This window comes from Myotis davidii, unplaced genomic scaffold, assembly GCF_000327345.1.
Source record: "Myotis davidii unplaced genomic scaffold, ASM32734v1 scaffold80, whole genome shotgun sequence".
Classification (NCBI taxonomy): Eukaryota; Metazoa; Chordata; class Mammalia; order Chiroptera; family Vespertilionidae; genus Myotis; species Myotis davidii.
The window spans coordinates 846,494-861,817 of record NW_006292686.1 but is presented as its reverse complement, the minus strand read 5'-3'; the positions used below and the strand labels follow the sequence as shown (position 1 = coordinate 861,817).

The window sequence follows — 15,324 nt, the reverse complement described above, 5'->3', positions numbered from 1 at the left end:
AATAATGTATCAATATTAGTTCATTCTTTGTAGCAAATGTACCATACTAATGTAAGATGTTAATAATAGGGGAAACTGGGTGCCGGGTATATGGGAACTCTCTGTACTATCCTCTCCAATTTCCTGTAAATCTGAAAGTGTTATAAAAATTAAAGTCTATTAGATTTCTATAAAATTACAATCATGATTTTTAAACCCAATTTTGTTCACAGAAAATGCAGCTATGAGTTTTTATACACATGCACCGCAGAGAGACGTTTTTAGTATTTGGAAAGTGGCGTCTGGGCTGGCTCTTCCTAAGCCCTCAGGCAGTGGGGTCAGTCTGGGGCTTCGTGAGCCTGCAGAACAGGATGGGCTTTCAGGACACAAGCGACCTCAGACCAACCCCTGGAACCTCTCCTCCGATCTGCCACCTTCCTTAACGGGCTCCTGTGCTTTCCAGAAGCTGAGAATTTTCTGACCAGGAAAGGCGCACCCAGGCCTCTGGATGTGGATAGTTACTAGTTGGGCACAGACGGCCCCATATTTGGGTACAGACAGTTACCTGGGAACGTGTAAAGTTCCATCCCAAGTTTGTTATTTCAGAGCTGGCCGTTGAACATTAAAAGATTCCATTGACTTGGGGTAATTTTATTTTCTATCTCCCAGGAAAAACTGTCAATGATTTACATTGTTCAGCCTTGGGTTATCTAATAACTCTGGATTTTCTGCTCTGAGGAAGGAGACTAGGAAAGGGACTTGGGGGCGGTAGAGGTGGCTCTGCCTGGGCTCCGGAGGGCACCTTCCTGAGGACTAGGTAGAAACCAGGTGGAGGGAGAGCTGGCCTGCAGTGCTGAGATGCGGGATTCCCCCTCCTCCAAGGGGATTACTGCTCTCACAGATGACCAGGTAAAGTGAGGCTAGAAACCCCTGACAGCTACGGGGCAGGACTCTGCATCCCACACCGGCAGGGATTTATTTATTTTTATTTTTAGTTTTTTAAGAATGTGCTTGTTTGCCTTTAAAAAGAACGGAAAATGCTTGGAGCATTGTGGGTAATTCATACCAGCCTGGAATATTTGTAAATATCTTTCCTTGGAGAGATTTAAACAGGAAGCCTGGAAAGTCTGTTTCCCCAACACATTGCACTCATGTTTGAATTCTGCTCCTGAGGAAAAGCAAAAGATACACTGATTTTCGATCTTATTTGAGGTGCTGCCCCAAACCATCCAAGTTGCCCCGGAAGGAGGCACCACACCAAGGCCCTGCTTACCTGTGTGGAATGACAGGGGCAGAGTTCTCACCCGCGGGAGGAAGGCCACCTCCTCTGTGTGGTCCTCCCTCCTTAACCTTCACATTGACCCCCAGACCATCCCATAATGCTCGGGCCACTTTGAAACCCGGGGGTGCTTCGGGAGGCTTTTTCACTGCCTTCGTGGAAAATGCCAGGGCACAAAGCCATAACTAAATGCCCCCAAAGGAGCTACAGAGCCTCGTTTTAGCCTCTCATTTTTCATTTAAGACTTGCCTTGTTGGCCTGCTTTGTATATACTGTACATATGATATTCGGATTGTACTTCTCCCTCTTCCTGATTCCGTAATAAGCCTCTGAATTCACCCTCTGAATTCACGTAGGTGGTGGGTGAGTCAGACCTACCATTTTGTGGAGCTGTCGGGTGGGGGTGTGGAGGAGGTGGACTGGGTCTGAGAGGGTGTGTGTGTAGAATCCTCAGGGTTAGTGGGGGCGGGGACGGCAGGGTGGGTGGCAAGGCAGACCCGGGCAGACAACCAGGAATGGACGAACTGGTCGCAAAGGCTTCTCTTTCTCCCCTGCCTTTCCCCAGGTGCGAACATGTTTTATAGGACACTGAGCAGCACTAGGCGAAGTTGTGGTTTCTCCTCATTGTTCGTGTGATTTCCAGACATGACGGTCCTTCTCCTGGCAGGCTGAGCTATCTTCCCTCATTGATTCTTGGACTGAATCAATTTCTATGTTTAAAAAGAATTTTAACAGAAAGAGGAAAAATAGAAACTTGTGAAAAAAAATCTGCATGTGGAGATGATGCTCATCTGGGGAAATGCTTTGTTTCCATATGAAGTTAAGTCAAAGAGTCTGAGGGCATGCAAGGACAGGACAGTTTGCCTCTTCTTTCTCCTCCCTTCTCTTCTCCTCCCCTCCCCTTCCCTTCCTGACCTTCTTTCCCTCTCCTCTTCTCTCCTCTCCTCTCCTCTCCTCTGTTCATTTGAAAGAACTGGATGATTGCCCATCCAGACAAAGCTGGCTCAGGGAAGGAAAGCTCAGCGAGGAAGCAGTGTGAGGAGACTGGAAATAGCAAGAATCTGACACACTTTGGTTTCCAGCCCTTAATTTGGGAGAGGAAGAAACCATTTTCCTGCTCCTGGCTCAGATCTGGGTGGAAGGGAGTGCCATTCGCCCCTCTGGCTCTTGGGTGGCCTGGACAGGAGTCCGTGAGCTGTCTTGCCATATGGCAGCTGGCAGGAGCCTGCGCCCCTCTGCAGGAACACAGGCCCATACTGTTAAGGATTAGGTGGAACATATGCATGTAAGATGCTTATGACTTTTTCCAGACACAGGGCCACTTTCCAGCCTGAGAAACAGCTCAGAGGAACCGGAGGAACCGGGGTAATTAGATAGAGCCTCATGCTGGCAGGGACGGAAAGCTAAGTGCTCAACTGAACCTGCATGCTTTAATCGCCTTCCCTTCATCTGCCTTCCCTCTTCTCACCCTTTTTTCTTTTTCTTTATTCTCCTTCTACTCCCTATTCACCCTTTTCTTTCTTTATTTGTTCTCAACTTCTTTTCCTTTTCTTCTACTTTTTGCTCTCCTCTCTTCCCTTCTTTTTCTCCCTACTTTCTTTTACTTTCATCATGACACTCCCCATGCTTCTTCATGTTTATCACCATTTCTTTTTCTTGACTCATTTGTCAGCTGCAATGGATTTCGAGTCTCATGGAGACAAATGCAAGCTGTGTCATTGAAAACCATGCATGCCTTCATATGGCTGCGGAGAGGCGGGGTGTGAGGACACAGCGGTTCTGAGTGCCTGCCTTGAGTCCTGCTCTGAATTTTTCTAACAGCCTAGCTGAGCAGCAGGAGGGCTTCTGCTTTCCATATGGGAGACAGGCCTCAGACAGCGTCTTGCACAGCAAGCTGGAGTGCAGGGTTCAACTCAATTCTGTCTAACTCCAAGTGTCCCTTGCTTTATACAGTCTTTAGGACAGTGGATAAAGTGGCCACAAATGTTGGGTGACAGACGTGTTTGTGGTTCAATTTAAACACCGAAAGCAACATTCTCCAACTTTGCGTGTACCAGGGTCACCTGCTGTTTTCAATTCAAATGGGGGCAGGGCCCAAGAACCATACTCCAAGAACCACTAGTCTGAAAGGCATTGCTTTTGTTAAAAAGTTTAAAAAATATATATTTTATTGATTTTTCACAGAGAGGGAGAGGGATAGAGAGTTAGAAACATCGATGCGAGAGGAACATCAATCAGCTGCCTCCTGCACACCTCCTACCGGGGATGTGCCCGCAACCAAGGTACATGCCCTTGGCCGGAACCGAACCTGGGACCCTTCAGTCTGCAGGCCGACGCTCTATCCATTGAGCCAAACCAGTCAGGGCTGAAAGGCAATGCTTTTAGAATTAGGTGGCTGGTCAGAACTTAATCTCAGGTGGCAGGAAACATTTTCTAAACCCTGATGTGAGTGCAGGGGACCTGTCTCATTTCACAAAGGATTTGAGATTGCCTTGTGAAAGTACTCAGAATATAAAAATGATATAAAAAAAGAGTTAAAGTCAAGTGAAGGGAAAACAAAGATAGGAGTTTGGTACTGAGGAGACACAAGGAAGCTGATAGACAGGGACTGGGACCATGGGTGGCGGGGAGAGGAGGAAGTGAAACTGGGAGCCCAGCTTGGAGGACTTACTAAGGCACCCCAACTGGGCGGGGAAAGAAGTGCATACACGAAAGACATGAGCTTTAAAAATTGTGTGAATGTTGCTAAGACAGGCAGCTCGCAGATAAACAATCACAAGGTAGTAAGATATATAAACCAATCCCAAGGATGTTATTAAGACAAAATTCTTTGAAGGGACCAGTCAGGAACCAACAAGCATATATACAGAAAGTGCGCACTTCCTTTTTCTCCCCTGTGCACTAGATTTTTGGGTTAATGGTAGGAGATGAGCTCCCCTGTGCCCATGTGGCTTATGGCCACGTGGGCCTCCACACATGGACTATTAGACTTTAATTAGCTTGGGTACTGAACTACTCCAGACTGTAACAAGGAAAGGAAGCTGCGCTTCCCCAGGACTGGTTTCTCTCAGTAAACTTCGCCTCCGTTAACCGTTTCTTGTCTACAACATCATTCTTCAATTTCTCGAGACAACAGACAAGTTTCAGTAGAAATAGTTAGAATCCAATAAGAATAATTTCCTCTCTGTAGGAAGAGCTATATGGGCTTCTCTTTATTTTCTTGGTTGACTGTGTCCTATTTTCATTTGAGAAGAGCACCCTTGAATTCTATCCATAGAATAAAATTCTCCTTTTCCTAAACTGCCTTGCAGAGAATGTCTTTTTTACTCAGACAAGTTAGAAAGTATGAGCTGATTGATTGTTATCTTTTTATAAACTGTAAAAATGGGCAAAATGGCTGTTGTGTAAGATGTATTAATTGAGCAACTGCATTTATTGGATATCTCTCGCTTGTCAGAGAAATGAAACCTAAGAAATACAATAGAGAGGCATACAGGAAAGCTGAAGTAGGATTCCTACCCAAGCCACTTACAACTTAGTTTGAAGAAAAGGATGTGCCTATAAAACAGTGAGGAAATAATTATGTCCTTTAATAGAGTTCAAAGATTCTAAATACAGCAGTTCACAAAAAGGAAAGGTCAGAGTAAGTTAATATAAGCACAAAAGAGTTCAAAGATTTAAATTTGATAAAGAGGAAAGAAAAAGTTGAGAACATTTTGAAGAGTTTTACCATAATTTAGATGTAGAAGTTACTATACCTTTGTATAAACAAAACACCCCAACAGCTATCTGACCCATAAAATAGCTGTGCACGGTGGAAAAGAGAACCGTGTTTGCCATCAGAAATGCATTGGTGGTAGATTTGCCACTTACTACTGTGTGACCTTGTGCCAGTTATTGGACCTCTTAAAAAAAAAATATATATATATATATTTTTATTGATTTCAGAGAGGAAGCGAGAGAGATAGAAACATCAATGATGAGGGAGAATCATTGATTTGCTGCCTCCTGCATGCCCCTTACTGGGGATCAAGCCCACAACCAGGACATGTGCCCTTGACTGGAATTGAACTCGGGACCCTTCAGTTCACAGGCCAATGCTCTATCCACTGAGCCAAACCAGTTAGGGCTCATTTGACCTCTTTAAGTCTTGGTTTCTGCAAAAATAAAATGGGATTTTCAGTATCTATCTGTATCAACTGAGCTTTAGTCAGGAAAACAAACCAGTATCTGAAGCAAAAATAAGGCGTTTAACCTGGGAATTAGTTGCTTAAAAGCCCAGGGAGGACTGGGAGAACAGAGCTTTCTGATGGCTGGAGCAGCTGTGAGTGAGGAAGCTGCTGCTTCCACCCAGAGGTCCAGAAGCAGGGCTGGCGGGCAGGGCGAGCCCGGTGCTCCGGCTCCAGCAAGCGCGCACTTTTATGAGAGCCTGCGTGTGGCGGCTGCTGCCACCTGAGGAAGAACACTTCCAGTCCCCCTTTGCCACCAGATCTAACAAGGGCATCACAGTGTAGAAATGAAACCGGGCCCCCGGAGGAAGGGAGTTGAGGAAGTGCAGTTCCCAGGCTGCTAGCCCTGAGAACTCAGGAAAGGCCTGGAAGGGAGAAGAGATGAGAATAAATGCCAGCAGAGAGTATTCAGCCCACTGACTAAAAGGGTAATTGAAAGCTGTGGTTTGCAAACCATCAGTGAGTTGTAAAATCAATTTAGAAGGTGGTGACCAGCATTAAAAACAATCAAATGGATAAAATAGAAAATAACGCAGCGCATTGCACAGAGTGATACTTGAGCGTGTGTGGGCATGCCTGTGATACCCACACGGGGCTATGGCGTATAAAGGTCAAAAAGGTTTGGAAACCACAGAATAAAGAATCGATGCAATGAAATGATTTGCGCACTTTGTAAATTGTCAAGTGCAAAGCAAAGATGATGAATTAAGAACGCATTTGCCACCATTCCCGAGGCCCATGCGCCATTTTTACTCAACCTCAGTGGGTCACCTGCAGTGTTGGCACCACCTGACTGCCCAGGCACGTACATTCAGAGTTCCCCCACACTCGTGGGTACCCACAAAATAACACCAACGGGGACAGAAAAACGCGGATTAATAAGTTACAGGGAGGAATTAAAAAAAAAAAAAGACACACTGGCCTAGATGTCGATTTCTTTAAGGCCAGCTGCGAGGTCCTGGCATGCTTAGTCAGCAGAAATGCCTGCTGGTGTTCCGTTGGGGGGAAAGAAGCTGAATGGTATGTCAAATGGCTTTGAAAGGAACAATGGATGCCTTACTCACAATAACAGAGTCTGTCCAGGTTGAATGATGTCCCCACTCTCACAACAGGGTCCTCGGGTCCCCTCACTGCCAACCTCGGGGAACTAAGCGCACTGCAGGCTTGGACATTTTTTTAAGTGAAAAACCAGCCTGCCCTCTTTCCTCATAGACCACATTATTTCAAGGATTTTAGTATCTGTGGGAATGGGTTGAGTTTCATTTTGTTGAGGGTAAATGAAAGTTTAAACGGGGTACAAATTTAATCTTTTTTTGTTGTTGTTGTTTAGAAATATCTCCTTATCTCTCCTTCCCTGCACTCCCCCCTTATTTAATTGCTAGTAAGAGGCAGTCCCTGATAGAACAACTGGTTTTCCTGGAATAGCAAATACATAATAAAAAGAGCAGCATTCACTCCTAACAACTTACTGGTTGTTCTCCGAGCCCCCTGGGAGCTGGCTGAATGCTGTGACGCTTCTCTTTATAGCAGAGGATGGATGATAGGATCCAGGTCAACGCCAAGTAGGAATTCAAAACCTAGCCGTGTTTACTCTGCAGAGAACAGTGTTTTCTGCCTCCCCGGGACCCCACTTCAGGGGAACAGAGAGCCGCTATCAAGCCCAGCTGTGCTTATCAACACGCACCTATGCTGTTCTTTGCCAGTGTTTGTCCCAGGGCAGCAGGGCGGCCAGGAAATGAGACCTCTTTCTGCCACCCAAGAGAACTGGAGGTTATTAAGGGGGGTTTTGGAGGGGGCGTGCTGGGTGATATAGCAGGGGGACTATTCTGGGATCGTAAGGGGTAATGAGGTGTGTACAAATAGCTGGGAGCACTGAGAAAAATGCATCCAGGAAGCACGAAGAACAACTAAAGAAGTCAGAAAACTTCTCCAGAATATTTGTGTGGGATTAGACTATGGGCCAGGAAAGGGAGATTCTGATCAAAATAGGTTTGATCAGAATATCTTGTGCCCTGAGTGATTTTAGGGGTTGTCTGAGAAAGAATTTAAGGTTTCTGGGGACTAGAGAAAAATGACTCTAAATTTAGAGTGCCCCAAAGAGAGCTGCCTTTTGAAATGAGAGTAAAAGGAGACAAAGGAAGAAAGTTGCCACTTGTTGACAACATTTCAGAGACTATTCTAGGTGCTTAGTCCTTCTTTCCTCCCTCTCTCCCTCCCTTCCTCTCTCCCTCTTTTCCTTCCTTCTTTCCTTTCCTCTCTCTTTTTCTTAAAAAAAAAAAAATCTCACTATTAAATGGTGATGGAAAAATTTTAAAAAATCTCCCTTTACTTCTTCCAACAATGTTATGATTGTTTCTACTTTAGAAATGAAATTTGAAGGTTCCAAGAAATTAAGTAGCTTGCCCACATTTATATAACTAAATGAATAAGGAAGATTCAAATTGAGCTTCCCCTAACTCCCAAACCTGTGTTCTTTCCAGAACATTACACCACTTTTCTTCCAGAAAATGGAATGGAAAATGTCTGTGGAAACCCAATTACTGTTCCAAGCTCTATTGCATAGTGACACTGCTTATAGTTATCTTCATGCGTGCAGTCCGTGCCCAACATTTCCATAACATTTATATGGCTGGTTATATGTTCCTGGGAGAGGACTTTGTGGGGTTGCAGCCCTGCAGGAGAGGTGAGAAGGGAAGGCTGTGTGACCTGAAGGGCACTGTCCTTGCAATGGAAATTCCTTGGCCACAATCCTTGCTAATGCCAGCAAGTCCTGTGGTTTGATGGCGGTATTTTTGTTTCGTTTGCGTTTTGTGTAGGTGTAGGCTGTGTGATTTAGGCCAGAGCTAACTGGGACCAGCTGTATAATTCGCAGAGCTCTGTGCAAAATAAAAATGGGGGCTCCTTTCTAAAAAGCATTAAGGGTTACAAGATGGTAAAGGGACAGTATTAAGAACAAGTGCAGAGACCACTGAGAGTGCGGGGCCTGTGTGGTTGCACAGGGCGTTCGCCCATGAAGCTGACCCTGGAGCTAACTGCTAGGGGTTGGTCCAACAAAGATATCCAGCGAAGGCCCACTGTCCTTTGTGCTTTAGGCCAAGGTTACTAACAGAAAAACACTTGGTGACCTGGAGAGGAGATTTTGTTAAAAAGCAAGTTGAAACAGCAGCTGTCATAAACTCACCAATTTGTTCATTCATTCCCGAAGTCATTAATTTAAAAGGCATTTATGGACCCCTTTCTGTATGCAAGGCCTTGTGCTAGATGCTGGGGACATGAACGCTCCACTCTGAAACATGGCCTGTATGTTCTTGCCGCTTCCAGAAGGAGCTGTGGCCGGTACACAGCGTGGCCGGGATGCTGGGCATTGACACGAATGGTTGCACAATGCCTTGGCCCAGAAGTTTGTTCACAGAGAGGGATCTCTACATTCCCCAGGGGGAATAAATATTAATTTTGGGGGAAAATGGGGAAAATATATTTATTGCAAAGATATGGGGAGCTCACTGAATTGAGGAAAATTGGGGGCGGGAGGGGAGAACAAGCCTGAAGAGGGACAGAAACTCAGACAGATTCAGGCAATCTCGGTACAAGGAAGTGTAAGTCCCATTTGAATGCTGCTTAAAAACACACAAAACTGCCTCAGACTGATGCAGAGATTAGAGTTAAGCTTATTCTCAGTTCATGGCACTTGCCCCCATGGAGAGGTGAGGCCCTTCTTTTGTTTTATTTTATAATTTTTCTTATTTGATCCCTGAGTTCCCCCTCTGCATTAACAACAACCAATACTTTAAATGTGCTGGCTTTCCGTCCTTGATCTATATGTATATACGTGCATATAAAATCTAAGTGCCTTTGGTGTTGCGCGTGTGTTTAAAATTTACATAATGGGTTTTGTACTGTAAATATTGTTCTGATGCTTACCTTTTTGTTCAATAAAAATGCACACTTAGTTCAGGGGCTCCAAGCTGCATGTTATTTCATAGAATTATCTACCATATTTAACAATCCATTTCCCTGGCGGTGGTCACCTTGCTTGTTCTCCTGTTCCCCGCTGCACAGCTCACTGTGATGAGCCATCTCAGGTGTGTCCCCTGCTGCCCCGGGTGAGAATTTTTCTAGGAGACAAGTCTTGCCTGGTTACAGGAATCACTTTGTAGGGAGAGAGGGAGGGGTGTTACCTAATAACATGCAGATTCTCGGGCCCTTCTGCTGGAGATTCTGACTCAGCAGATCTGAGGGGGCCCTGGAACCCTTAGGTTTCACAGGTGCCCCAGGTGAACTGAGTGCCAGGTGCACTGGGTAAAACTGGGTACAACAAGCCTGGAATGGGATTGCTGGGCCAAAGGTGCTTCAGCACCTTCTCTGGAGACACTGGTCCATTCGGCCCTTTGCCTCATCTACTGATTGTGTTTTTAAGACCCAGCATCTCCAATCGGTTCTCAGTTATGACTGCTTGCTTTACATTACTATACACTTGGAGATGCTTGTTTGTATGATCTTCTTCTCCCTGGGTCACCACTGTACATTCGTCTGGCATCCACTGTTCCCTCTGTTTTCTTTGACCACAGTCACACTTCCCTGTGGTTATTTTTCTCTTTCAGGACTATCTTCCCAGAATATTAGGTGCCTTGGCTGGTGGTGTGAGGTCTTTAGCTCAGGCCCTAGATTGTGCCACTCCTTGTCAGGGTTAGGGAGAGAAAATGTGTGTGCTTATGACTTGAGAGAGTGGTGGTAGGTGTGGAGTAAAGCTGGAAAGAGAGAGTGAGAGAACACTTGGATGTTAATTTAGGTTTATCCTTCTTATCCTCCTTCTTCCTCTCTATACTCCTGCCTGGGAGGTCTGGTTTCTAAGCACTATCGCTATCTCCCTTGGTGGTAACCACCTAATGCTTAAAATGTGATAGGAGGGGTGGAAAGAAGCACACACCGGGACCGAGGGTCTGTTTGTCCCTGTTGACTTTCTGATGTGATTTCTGGAATCCTCAGAGCGTCCCAGCTCTGCCCTGATGCCTCTCTGTTGTCTGCAGCCCGTCCTGGGTTAGCAGGGCTTTTCTCTCCAGGAATGGTGGGATGGCAGGTGAGGGATGGAAGGAAGCACAGATAAATGCTTCCTGTCTGTGCACCTGCCATCTTATGCCTCCCCAGCTCTTTCCTGGGTTAGGACCCAACCAGGGTATCTTACAGGTTTCACACCAGCTTCTCAGAGCTTTCATGTTCCCTGTGGCTGCTCCGGGGCAGAGCTCCAGAGAGGAAAGCAGCAGCCATGTTACTGTGCCCTCTTTTCCAGCTGCAGTCCCTTCTCAAGCTAATCTGCTTTGCTCAATATTCGTAGGAGAGAGGGTCTTATTGGCCATTACCCCTTAGCCAGAGCAGGACAGCATGACCGACAGTCACGACAAGACTAATGTCATGGTTGGGGCAGGGGAAACTAGGCAATGCAAAGACATGCCCACAATCTAGATATGTGCCTTTCAAGAGGAAAGTCAGAGAAGGTTTGTGCAGCTAATTAGGAGAGCCTCGAATCAGTGATATAATTGATATGGCCACCGCACCATGCTCGTACTATCGTCTAATGGAGGGGGAACTTTTTTGAAAGAGTAGACTATAGTCTATTCTGAATAATTGATGCTTAACATCCATCCAATGCCAAAAGCCCATGAGTCCCTTAGAAGCCTTGTTTGGTGGTGGTCTTTGCTTTGCCTGACCTTGCTTACGTTTATGAAAATCTGATCGCCAAAGGCACTGTCGCACATGTCCAAACAACAGTGTCTCAGTGGCGGCAGTTAATGGATGGGAGCTCACATTAAGTATTTCTGTTGTCTGGAGTGTTATAATGATTTGAGAAGATCCCACTTAAATGTTTCCAATTTTGAAATATCAAGTGTTCAAAGCATGATATCTACCAAAGATGAAGCCGACACAGGACTTCAGGAAATGTGACAATTGCAAGCAGTGCAGTGCTGTAGTTAAGGCCACACGCTTTGGGGCCAGGCATTCTGGGTGTGCAAGTCAGGTTCCATCAGCATGTATTGTCTGTGTTTCCCTGGACAAGTCACTTAGCCTCTCGGTGCTCAGTAAATTTTATATTAAATCACACATTTAGAGTACCAAGTCATTACATGCATGCAGAGTATTTAATCTTTACTAAATTGCTAATATTTGATACACCCATTATGCAACTAAAAAGGAACTTGAAGTTGTTTTTTCTGCTGTCATTATCTTAAAAATGTCAATATTGTTTTATTATTTTGTTTTGACCACTTGAGAAAAGTTATATAATCCTAATGCACTTATTCCAGGAAAATAAAAAGAGCCTTGAGCCTTGAATATCCCTGGAACTACTTGAGTTCTCCGCCCCCCCCCCCCACCGCCCCCAGCTTAAAAATGGCAGCTATAGCGAGCCCACTCTCTGTTCCAGGGGAAAGTTTACACGGAATGCAAAAATGTAAACTCGACAACAGCAATGCAGTGAAAGATGCAGAATGTTGGAACCTAATTTGAAAACCTTTATAGCATAAGGCAGCCAATTAAAAAAAAGTTGCATTCATTCTAAGATACACATACATACATACATACATACATATGTATCCCATGAACCTCACAAGGTACTATGGTGCAGTGTCTATGTTTTGTCTTAGTGAATTACTGAAGTTCAATAGAGTTAGCCTAGAGAACCAGCTTTCCCTTGTTTAATACCTTCAGGTGGTTGCTTGAAGGTCTTTTCAATTCCTGACTTGATAGCACCTCTGGCTCCTCACATGAAGTAGCCCTGGGAACCCCTCTGGTGGCTTCTCAGAGGCTCCATTTTCACTATTCTGGGTTATAGACACAAAGGTGTTGGGAACAAGCACAGTGGATGTGATGGAAGGTGGATTTAGTCCCCATGGTGTCTCTGTCTCATTCAATACAGCTTTAGCAGAAGCTGTTGCCTGAGGCTTCTTCTGGGACCAGAGAATCCCACTCTGCTCTCATGCTTGAGGCAGGGAGCACCGTTAGAATTAACACCACTTAGGAACAGCCTTCAGCCAAGGACTCTTGGTAGTTGACTTGAACCTGAGCTTCCTTGTGCTTCAGGGGGAGTAACTTAAAAGTGTGTAGTTTGCCTTGTTTCCCAGAATTCCCTTTCAGAGCCATCCACTGTGATACCTGCATTGATGAGTCATCCTTATTGGTGTCTTTCCTCTCCCCTCATTACTCCCCCATTCCCTGACTGGTGCTGCTTTCACCTTCCAAATTACCTACTTGCTCTGTAATACTTGTCTTGGGGCAGCTTCGGGAATACAAGCAAGCAAGATGCCCTCCTTAGCTCCACCTCCCTCTCTACACCGCCTTCCACTCACCAACCTTTGCAACTCTAAGATTGGGCTCTTTTTTTTTTTTAAAATATATTTTATTGAGTTTTTACAGAGAGGAAAGGAGAGAGATAGAGAGCTAGAAACATTGATGAGAGAGAAACATCGCCCAGCTGCCTCCTGCACACTCCCCACTGGGGATGTGCCCGCAACCAAGGTACATGCCCCCGGCCGGAATCGAACCTGGGATCTTTCAATCCACAGGCCGACGCTCTATCCACTGAGCCAAACCGGTTTCGGCTAAGATTGGGCTCTTGATAGCCATGTCTGGGCAATAGGACTGGTCTTCCTGGCCACAGCTGATTGGACCAGGGAGAAAGAACAGCTGGACCAGAGTCCCTTCCCTAGGAGTTTGGAGATTGGTAGGGATGAGTGGGGGTTGGGGAGTGGGGGAGAAGAGAGAGAAAAGAAAGAGAGACAGAGAGAGAATAAAAGACAAAGATCGATTGAGTGAATCTTTCCCCAGGTAGGGACTGGAGTACACACACTTGGGAACTAGGAACACATTCTGCATAATATCCTGGGAGCTGAGCCAGCTCAGTGGTTTGCATAGAGAAAAGTGCAGCAGGTGTGCAATGGAGAGCATAGGTGAGGGACAGAAAAATACCATGTGGTTTTGGCAACCTTCCAGTCCTGGTTCCAATCCTTTCAGAGTCCTGGCCTCATTTCTGCTTTGACAAGGTACCCTTTTCTTAAGAAAAAATACCTATTTTTTTTTGTTTGTTTAAGCTACAATTAGTTGATTTCTTTTGCTTCAAGCCATAATATCAGCCAATGTACATTTTACATCATAAGTAATTATTCTTGTTTTAATCTTCACCCAAGGAATGAGGATATTTTTTCCATTGATTTTTAAAGAGAAAGTGGAAGGGATGGGGGAGGGAGAGATGGAGAAAGAGAGAGAGAGAGGGGAGAGAGAAAGAGAGAGAGAGAGAGAGAGAGAGAGAGAGAGAGAGAGAAGAGAGAAAAATTGATTAGTTGCTTCCCACACATGCCTTAAATGGAGGTGGGGATCAAAACCTTGACCCTCCAGTACACAGGAAGACATTCTAACCACTGAGCCATGAAAGCCAGGGTATAATTGATTCTTATTTAAAATTAGAGGCCTGATGCATGAAATTTGTGCACTCAGGGGGGTCTCTCAGCAGGACCTGTGCCCTCTTGCAGTCTGGGAGCCCTCGAGGCCACTGCCACTGTGCTCACCAGACATGAGCCTGGTTTCTGGGAGTTCACTGACCACCAGGGGGCAGCTCCTGTGTTAAGCGCCTGCCCCCTGGTGGTCAGTGCGCATCATAGCCACTGGTCATTCCTCTGTTGGGTCAATTTGCATATTAATCTTTTATTATATAGGAAGTTGTGTTTTAAGGGCTGTTGCCATCTCAACTCTGGAACTGAGATATTTAATTTTATATTTGTTCATCCCCTTCCTTAGGAGACAGCAAAAGGAAGAAGTAATTTCCTCTTTTCCATAGGGAAAAACAAAGGGATTCTTTTGTGGAGTTCTTGTGTTCTCTGCTGTCTTGGTAGCCGAAGACAATCTCCTCTCACATCCTGAATGTTGCAGGAGCAAGACGCTTGATTCCCACAAGAGGTGTGCGCTGTGTGAGGGAGGGCGGGGACTGAGGGTCAGGGGGCTGTGGATACACCTGGGGAAGAGGACCATGGGATTCATAGCTCATCAGGCCAGGGCACTCCTTGACAGCACTTCTGGGGGCCTGGGGAAAATGTGACTGTGACGTTGTCCACCAGGCCCTGTGGCCTTGGGAACTCCGGTAAAGGAGAGGAAAGCTCAGGATGGCAGGGCATGGCAAATGGGGAGAATCAGCCCCTAGCACTGGCACTAAGCAGCAGAGAAGAAATAGTGACTGTTTAGGACGGAAGGAGAGGTTCTCCATTTCTCAGAAGCAAGTGAGTTACTGCGTGTGGCAGGGTGGAAGGCCATGAACATTTAACATTGGCCATTCTAACCAACCTTGGCAAGGGTCGTGCCTCAGTCAGTTTGGGTTGTTAAAACAGAAATACCATATATTAGCGACTTAAACAGCAGACATTTATTTCTCACAGTTCTGGAGTCTGGAAGTCAAGATGAAGGCACCAGCAGATCTGGTGTCTGCTTACAGCCTTGTCCTTGCTTGTAGACAGCCACCCTCTTGCTGTGTCCTCACCTGTGTGGGTGGAGTGGGAAGAGGGAGGGACAGGGACAGGTAGCACTGCTTCTGAGAGCACTAATCCACCCTCGTGACCTGATGACCTCCCAGAGACCCCACCACCAAACACCATAACATTGTGGGGTATGGGTTTCAGCATATACATTTTCTGGGTGTGGCAAAAACATTCAGTCCATTGCATGGGGCTGGAACTGGGATGTAATTTAATTATACATTTTGAATGAGACATTTTTCATAACACTGCAGGTGTGGTGGAGGAATTCACACCTGCTACATTTGTACATTTGGATACTTGTTATGATAAAGGAATCATTCTT

General features: G+C 45.6%; 1 long non-coding RNA gene across 1 annotated transcript in view; it reads left to right on the top strand.

Annotated features, from left to right (window-relative positions):
- Positions 1–748: 748 nt before the first annotated feature.
- Positions 749–15,324, top strand: part of LOC107183469 — a 19,697-nt gene continuing 5,121 nt past the window's right edge. The window contains exons 1-2 of the long non-coding RNA XR_001514258.1: positions 749–888; positions 14,312–14,430. This is a non-coding gene — a long non-coding RNA (uncharacterized LOC107183469). The remainder of the gene's footprint in view (positions 889–14,311; positions 14,431–15,324) is intronic.